This window comes from Triticum dicoccoides, chromosome 7B (genome assembly GCF_002162155.2).
Source record: "Triticum dicoccoides isolate Atlit2015 ecotype Zavitan chromosome 7B, WEW_v2.0, whole genome shotgun sequence".
Lineage (NCBI taxonomy): Eukaryota > Viridiplantae > Streptophyta > Magnoliopsida > Poales > Poaceae > Triticum > Triticum dicoccoides.
In genome coordinates, this window is record NC_041393.1 from 758,879,411 (window position 1) to 758,888,218 (window position 8,808).

Genomic DNA, 8,808 nt, shown 5'->3' on the forward strand with positions numbered 1-8,808 from the left:
TAAGTGGAGATGCTACATCCTCTTCATAGGAGACAATTCATAGGCAGCACTCAAGGTTTTTTTGGTGGCAATTGTTCTCGATCTAATTGTGCAGATGAATTCAAAACATCAAATGGATTGCAAATGAATTGATTCTAGGATGCAAATCAAATCATCTAAAGATGGACACATAGAGCATCTCTAAAGACAGACACACAGAGCATGGCAAGGACCAGATGCTACGCAGAGCTACCACCTAGGCAGATGGGATCGAGCGGGGGGCAAAAAGAGAGAGTGGGAGGTGGATGACCGACGGCCTGAAAATGCGCCAGGCAGCGAAGCCGGGGCCTGGAGGTCTCCGCGACGACGACCACAGCGCTCTGCGTGAGGAGGGAGGGAATCCACAACGCATCAGGTAAGGGAATGGAAGAGAAAGGAAGAGCAAATCGGGAGAATATCTTACCTTGACGAGCACCAGAAGGACGCAGACGGCCGAGCGGAAGCAGACGACGCCATGGAGATGGAGCACCAGGTCCAACCCATGGGGGCGCGGATCTGGAAGACGACCCCATGGAGGAGACGGAACTCCAGGTCCAGGCCCATGGCGGACCTGTCAACCGCAGCCGCCGCCGCTGCCATGGGGTTGGAGCTCCAGGTCCAAGCCCTTGCGGATCTGGGAGCCGGCGCCGCCGCCTGACCTACTCGCGTGCACGATCTCCCTCTTCTCTTCCGTTGAGGTGAGGGGAGGTGAGGGAGGGGGGAGAGGGCGGGAGCGCCGGCGGCGAGGTCGGAGGGAGACGCGGCAGCTAGGATCTGGCGCCGGAGGTGGCGGCGGCAAGGGAGGAGTGCAGCGCTAGGGTTAGCGCGAGAGAGAGGAGGGCTTGCTGCCGTGGGTGGGGTTCGCGAGAGAGAGAGGGGGGGTTGGGTGGGGTTCGCGAGAGAGAGGGGGGTTTGCTGCCGTGGGATGGGATGGATGGATGGACGGATGGACGGATGGATGCCAGGTCATCGATCCAAGACACAAGTGATTCCACCAATCAGAATTAAGCTTAGGTAGTTTTGTTTTTTTCTTTTGTTTCTCTTATAATTTTCACCCTCTAATTCAGGGTAAACATTCAACATATTAACCACTTATAGTTTGCTAAAATGAACAAATAGTGTGCACATGTGTGTATCTTGGGATGACAAACAATGTTGATTTGGGGGTTTTCACTTTCATTGCACAAAAGAGCCATTTCCATTTTTCGAGTGCCCAAAATGAGTTTTTTGTGAAGAATCTACCATATATTTGTTGCAAAATTGGACCAAATCATTTTTATAAAATACTAGGGCATGTTTAATGCACAATTAACACAATGGTTGGGTGTCAAAAGCCTTGATCCACCTTTGGTGAAAAAGACAAATTCCCGATGTAGTACTCTCAATTCTCTCCCAGAACAGAGCCTTGGTTTGATCCATTCCAACCGTTGCATTCATGGAGATATTCATCCAAGCATAGCATAAAACCACATATTCAACTTGATTGTTGTTGTGAGTTCATGTCCATGATGACCGCTTGCTTCGGTCACCTCCCCAAGTTCATCTTTGTTGGCCACCTCCTCTACGGCCAATGCCTCTTCTTCCATCTCCTCTTCTGCCACCTCCTTTTCTTCGGCCACCTCTGAATGATCCCAAGTTGAATGATAATTGAGATCATCTAGTCTCACCCTATCCGTGGGCCCCAAAGATGACAAGAATTTCGACATGTTCATCTCCACTCCACGACATCAAAACCAACGAACTCCATCATCATCTTCCACCAACAAGCACCGTCAAATTCATTGGATCGAATATAAAAGATGTTAGTTTACCTTGTTGGTATTTCCTCAAGCACTTGGCGGCCGCCACTCTCCTTGTCGGCTGCGTCATCCGGACGCACCGGAGCAGCAGCCGTAGGAGTGGCCGGAGATGGTGCATGAGGCGTCGAATGTGGATGGGGGCCCGGAGTGGCCTTCTTCTTATTTTACTTTACGGCCTCCTTAGCAAGGGCCGTCCCCACAGCTGTCGATTTTCGATCTCTCTTGCCGCCGAAGAGGGCGGCTGGCTATCGCCCAAGAGGAAGTGGCCACCCCTGCGGCCGGTATTTGTGGCCGGTGCAACTTTTTTATCACCAACCTCTTCTTTGGCCGAGGTGGCGGCACGGGGTGGTTTCCGACGGCGACAAGCCGACAGCAGTGGCCAGTATGGTGGCTTTGCATTCCGGCGACGGGACCAGTTATCGGTGGTGACGGAGGCGCGTGGGGGTGACAATTGCAGGAAGGACGAAATCACGAGGGCGGTAGAAAGAAGCACACAACTTTTGCCTGTCCGTGCAACCGCCGAGTATATTCAGGCGGTTTTGAGGGGATTTTCGGCGGAGGAGTAAAAATTACACTCCTTTATAGATTTTTGGTGATCGACTAGGTTCACTAGAGGACTAAAATCGAAAATATACTCCCAATCGCGAGGGCAGGAGAAAGAGGCACAAAACTTTTGCCTGTCCGTGCAACCGCGAATATATTCAGGCGGTTTTGAGGGGATTTTTGGTGCAGGAGTAAAAATTACACTCCTTTATAGATTTTTTGTGATCGGCTAGGTTCACTAGAGGAATAAAATCAAAAATATACTCCCTAATAGACTTGTAGGGGATCGGCTAGAGTTGACCTTGGTCCTAAATAAGGGTCGTTTTGAGGTTGTCTTATTTCATTGAACCAGTTGAAACTTTAGTTAGTGATTCACTTATTATATATTGGGCTTGGATATTTCAACATGGTACATGTAAAATTTGTCTTCAAATATATAGTTTTGTAAAGTTTCTTTGACTTGTTAGATGTTAATACTTCTACCCTTTTTGGGATTGTTTATACTTATAGCCACAAACTTGATTATAAGAGCATCTCAATAGTTCCAGTATTCATAAAATAATCACCATTTCCGAGAAGTTGGGCCAAAAAAAACTCCACAACAATTGTCGTAAACACGCAATTTTTTTTACGGGATCCTGTAAATTTTCGTAAACTCCCTAGACAGATGGCCTTTCCCATAAAATCTAAGTGCCACCGGAGTCCACTGTGCCCCCACCGCACCGCCGCCGCCAACCATCGTCGTTCATGGTCAGCCGTCGCGTGAGTTCACCATCGCTATCATGCCGCGGCCGAGAACCACTTGTAGTAGAAGTTTATAGGAGCTGAGGAAAGACCTCACCTAAGAAATTCCACTAAATTATATGGACATCCCGTAAAGCCCCTTTTACTAGTACTCCCTCTGTTCCTAAATATAAGTCTTTTTAGATATTTCAGTAAGGCGGAGGGGGGTTGTTTTTTACATGAGCTAATGAAAATGCTTTAAACATAGAATTGTTTCACCCGCAATAAAACATGGAAAAGTTTGACTTAGGGCAAACTCAGAAGTCCTTTAGTATATTTATTGACGGAGGGTCTACATACATAGTTTTTCTTTCCAAAAACTCAAATGCTGACTACACCCGGTCTGCAACAAGACGATATCAATAGCAGCTCCACACGTCGAGAATGTATATACTCTATGCTCGTTGAAAAAGGATTTCTAGCTACTTTACTGAATGCAGTGGTTCTTCAATTAACTCTGAATTGAAGGCGTGTTGGAAGATGGCACGTATTAATCAACGCGGCGCTCTTCTCCGAGTACTTCGTCAAGATCGCCGGCCACAAGTTCATGGTGGTCGCCAGCGATGCCAACTACGTCAACCCCTACACCACAGACGTCATCGCGATCGCGCCAGGTGAGACGGTGGACGCCATTGTCATTGCTGACGCGGCCCCCGGCAGGTACTACATGGTCGCCATCCCCATCCAAGCGCCTCCGCCCGACCTGCAGACGCCCGAGTACACCACCAGAGGGATGGTTGAGTACAGCAGCGTCAATACCTCAAGGCGTGACGATGTGCCTGCCGTAGCGCCTGAGATGCCTAACCAGCATGACACGATCAAGTCTTTCTACTTCCACGGCAAGCTGAGCAGCCTTCGCCAAGAGGTGCCGGTGCGTGCCGACGAGCACCTCTTCATCACGCTCGGCTTGGGCTCCATCTGCCGGCGAGACGGCCAGTCGTGCAAGAGGGGTGGCAATCTGGAGAGCATGCTGGTGGCGAACATGAACAACATCTCCTTCCATCTCCCGGCTGCGGTGACTACGCCGTTCCTCGAAGCACACTATTACGGCTGCGCCGACGCCTTCAAGGGCACAACGGCGCTCCCCGACCGGCCGCCGAGGGTGTTCAACTACACCGACGGTGCCCTTATCCCGTTCGGGCCCGAGGAGATGCTGCTGGAGCCGACGTCCAGGGCAACTGTGGTGCGGCGGTTCAGGCACGGCACCGCGGTGGACGTGGTGTTCCAAGGCACGGCGATGCTGCAGGGCGATTCCAACCCGATGCACCTGCACGGCCATGACATGTTCGTGCTCGCGCAGGGGCTTGGCAACTACGACGCTGCCAGGGATGCGGCGAGGTACAACCTTGTGAACCCGCCGAGGAAGAACACCGTCCTCGTCCCTAGTCTTGGGTGGGCAGCCGTTCGATTCGTGGCAGACAATCCAGGTGCGTATAAGAGTGATTTTGCTTGTGCTGCGTCCCTCTTAGGTGTCATGAATGAAAACAGTAAATTCTCTTTGGATATCCAGTGAAACGGAAAACGGAAAATAGAGCATCTTGTTTTTATCTATTGATTGAATATCCAAAATAGGGCAATGACACTGTCTGCAAAACGTCGTGTACGTACCTGGATATCCAATTGTTGGTTAAAGAGCGTTTTGCAGACTGTACATACCTGGATTTCCAAATGAGAAAAGTGTGTTTTTGGTCCCTCGAGTTCCCAGAAAGTCTAGACTTGGTCCTTCAAGATTTTTTGGTCTACTTTTGGTCCCTCAAGTTTCAAAACCGGATAAGTTTGGTCCTAAACCAGATTTTGAGGGCGTTGACCGGGTCAAAACCACCCGATGAACAGTAAATGAGAATATTTTTTTCCAGAAAAACTTCAAAAAAACTGAAATTTTTTGGGGTTCAATATGCTTACATGCGCAAGGTGTGCCCAAATTTTCATGCTCTTTCGACACTCGAGGAGCTCGTGGCAAAAAAAATATCTGCATGATGAATAGTAAATTCAAAAAAATAATCAAAACAAAACCTAAAATTACTGAAATGTTTTGGGGTCTAATATGCTTACATGCGGAAAGACTACAAAATTTTGATCGCTCCTTCCGTATGTAAGCATATTGGACACCAAAAAATTTCAGAATTTTTTGATTTTGTTTTGATTTTTTTTAATTTACTATTCATCATGCAGATATTTTTGTTTTTTTTCCACGAGCTCATCGAGTGTCGAAAGAGCACGAAAATTTGGGCGCACCTTGCGCATGTAAGCATATTGAACCCCAAAAATTTTCAGATTTTTTTGAAGTTCGTTTGAAAAAAAAATCGCATCTACTGTTCATTGGGCGGTTTTGACCCGGTCAACGCCCTCAAAATCTGGTTTAAGACCAAACTTATCCGATTTTGAAACTTGAGGGACCAAAAGTAGACCCGAAAATCTTGAGGGACCAAGTCTAGACTTTCTGGGAACTTGAGGGACCAAAAACACACTTTTCTCTTTCCAAATAGGGCAATGACAAAATGATTCTGTGACCAACAATTTACGTGAAAAATGTGATGATTTGACTAAAGGAAACTACCAACATATTAGTAAAGTGGGTTTCATGTATACTATATTTCCTATATAATATATTTTTATACATGGTTTTTTTTTTGCGAGAAAATTTCTGATCTATTCATCTTCAATCATGGCAGTACAACGAATACCAGAAATAATAGAAATTACATCCAGATCCGTAGACCACCTAGCGACAATTGGGTCAAAGTTTGAAAAATAATTTCTTGAACAATTAAAAATCAAGTTAATACTACACTAAATTGATGTTTTTTCTTGCGTATTTATTGAACAATTAAAATTATAGTTAAGTTTTAATGTAATTGGTAGTAGTTTTCCTTGTGTATGTACTCATAAATTTTCCTTGGATACGGAAGATAGACTCCAAAGAAAAAATGGCTCATACATTGCCACTGTGAGTTCCATTTGTCGATGGGCATGGCTGCAGTATTCATTGTAGAGGATGGGCCAACAGTGGATACGTCCCTCTCTCCACCGCCTCGGTATTTCTTGGACGCGTCGACTTCCGTGAGCAGCAGCACCTCCTCTGGCGGGCAGCAGCTCTTCAATTCTGTCTCTGCACACTCCACGACATCTATTGATAATACTGATCCCAGTAAGGCTGCTCATAGTGGATAGCATCATAAGTCAGTAGTATTATTAATATATTGGTATCTTCACGATATTAATATATTTTCTATATCAAAAAATAAGTCAGTACTATGCATATGATATAACTGTATGATACTATCTCCGTATTGTATAGTACTTCTTTCTTTCTGCTTTATAAGGCTTAATTTGAAATTCTCTTCAACCAAGGTAGATGATCAATGATGGAATTAATTTCGTAGTTTCAAAAGTACTTAATTAGTACGCTCGTTTTTCTCAAGAAGTTATGTATACCGATGCATCATATACAACACATGCATACATGACCACTAAACACTAGTATCGGTTTGGAAATGGACCGATACTAATGTGACCATTAGTGCCGGTTCCAATGGCTAGGGGGGCGGAAATCATTAGTCCCGGATCGTGTTGGACAACTAGTACCGGTTCGTGAAACGAATCAGGACTATAGGGGTGGTGACATACTGGTGGCAGGCCGGTGTCAGGCTAGGGCCCCACGAGCCCCTTTAGTCCCGGTTCGTATCACGAAGCAGTACTAGAGGCTCACCTTCAGTCCCGGTTTGTGTCACCGACCGGGACTAAAGATGCTCCTATATAAACCCTTCGTCCAGCCCCGAGCTCTCTATCCTTTCCATTTTCCTCTTCTCTGTTCTTCCCCTCTTGCTCGAGCTCTTCCTCCATTTTAGTCAAAATTTGTCAAGATTTGATGGTACCCCATCCATCCAAGTGTTCACAAAGATTAGCAACTTTGTCCTTTTATCTCTAATTGCTAGATTAGCTCTTGCAATGCTCTATAAGTATAGTGATTTGTGGGTTTTACTTTAGGAGTATTTATATATGGTAGTTTGTTTGATTTATATGCAATAGGAGCTCAAATTAACTTCTTAGTTTGCAAATGTAAGTGTGGTTTACTTAGTTGGCATGGTTTTGATATCTATCCCCGTCGGTCCTCGTTCGGTTTATGATTCGGATGTGCACTAATAGAAAAAGGGCCTATTGTCTCGGTTCGTAAGGCCCATTTTGTCCCGGTTTTTGAACCGGGACTAAAGGGTCGTTACTAATGCCCTAGGCCTTTAGTCCCGGTTCTTACACAAATCGGGAAAGATGGGCCTCCACGTGGCCTGTGCGGCAAGCCCAGGCAGGAGGGCCTTTAGTCCCGGTTGGTGGCACCAACCGGGACCAATAGGCGTCCACGCGTCAGCAGCTGGCAGGAGCTGAGGTTTTTGTTTTTTTCTGAAAGGGGGTGGTTTAGGGGGTAATTTAGGGTGTGTAAGCTAGCTAACAGAAGTAGTGTCCTCTCTTATTTCTGTGCTTGGTTTACCAACGCTACGGCTATGCCTAAACATGGCTTAGATTAAAGTGAAGGCAACATGTGGTGCATGTCGAAAGTAATATTAATCCTAACTTGATCAAGTTTGGATTAGTACTACTTTCAACATGCACCACATGCTTGTTGCCTTCACTTCAATCCAATCCATGTTCATTTCACCAACTTATATATAATAACTCTTCATGCCCGCATCATGCATCATTATAATAATAAGTCCAACTAATCATCATCATACAACTTCTACTCGTTATTAATAAAAGGCATACGATCATCATCCTCATAGTCATCGAACCAACCCAACTTAATTGTTCTAGGAACATGATTATCAGTATTAGGTAGGACCTAAATACCCTCTTTAAGGTAAAATAGCATAAAACAATATAGACCCTGACTCTCCATTATGAAGAATGGAGATCATCATGTCTCCAATTCTTGCGCTTCGCTTCGTCTTGCTTCCAAGAACCTCCTTACGACTGTCCATCCATTTTTTCCATTCCTTGATTTTCATGTCTCCACTTCTTTTAGAAATCTGGTATGGACAGTTGAGATTCGTAGGATGACCTGGACGTATGATCAAAACATCAAGGCGACCACTCTAATACATCAGATGAGGCACACAATCCTCTGGGATTATCTGTTGAAAAACATAGTAATAACTTCATAGTTAGCAATGATGTACTAGTTTTAGAAGTATGCAAAAGATGCAGGGATGTCGTAATAGTAAAAAATGTTACCAGGGTATCTCCATAGTAGTTATCGTAGTTCAACACATGCACTATAGTGGCACGTATTGACCATAATGTGGAGGAGTTTTACAATAGATATTGTAATTCTCAAGATCAGTACAAAATCCGACCAGATGGGTTTTCTCCTTATAAGTTAACTCAGAGCCATCGGTGTAGTAGGTTCTGTCTACCATGTTCCGCTCATTGTTTGAACAATCAAAATAAGTTGTCAATGGAAATAAGCTGTCAACTATTTTGAAATGAACAATTTAAATTAGTTAATAACTATGTTTGAGAAAATCACATAGCGGTAGAATTGGAGGCGTATCAACAAGGACCCAAATGTCATATTGTCTTGCTCGATGTTAGGATCACTAAGATCCATGGTGACAAGCATACCCTCATAAAAATCATACATCTCGCAAAATGCTTCCCAATTTTTGCAACC

At 45.1% G+C, this 8,808-nt stretch overlaps 1 pseudogene; it reads left to right on the top strand.

The window, feature by feature from the left end:
* LOC119335195 overlaps positions 1-6,396 on the top strand; it is a 10,916-nt pseudogene extending 4,520 nt beyond the window's left edge.
* Positions 6,397-8,808: the final 2,412 nt, after the last annotated feature.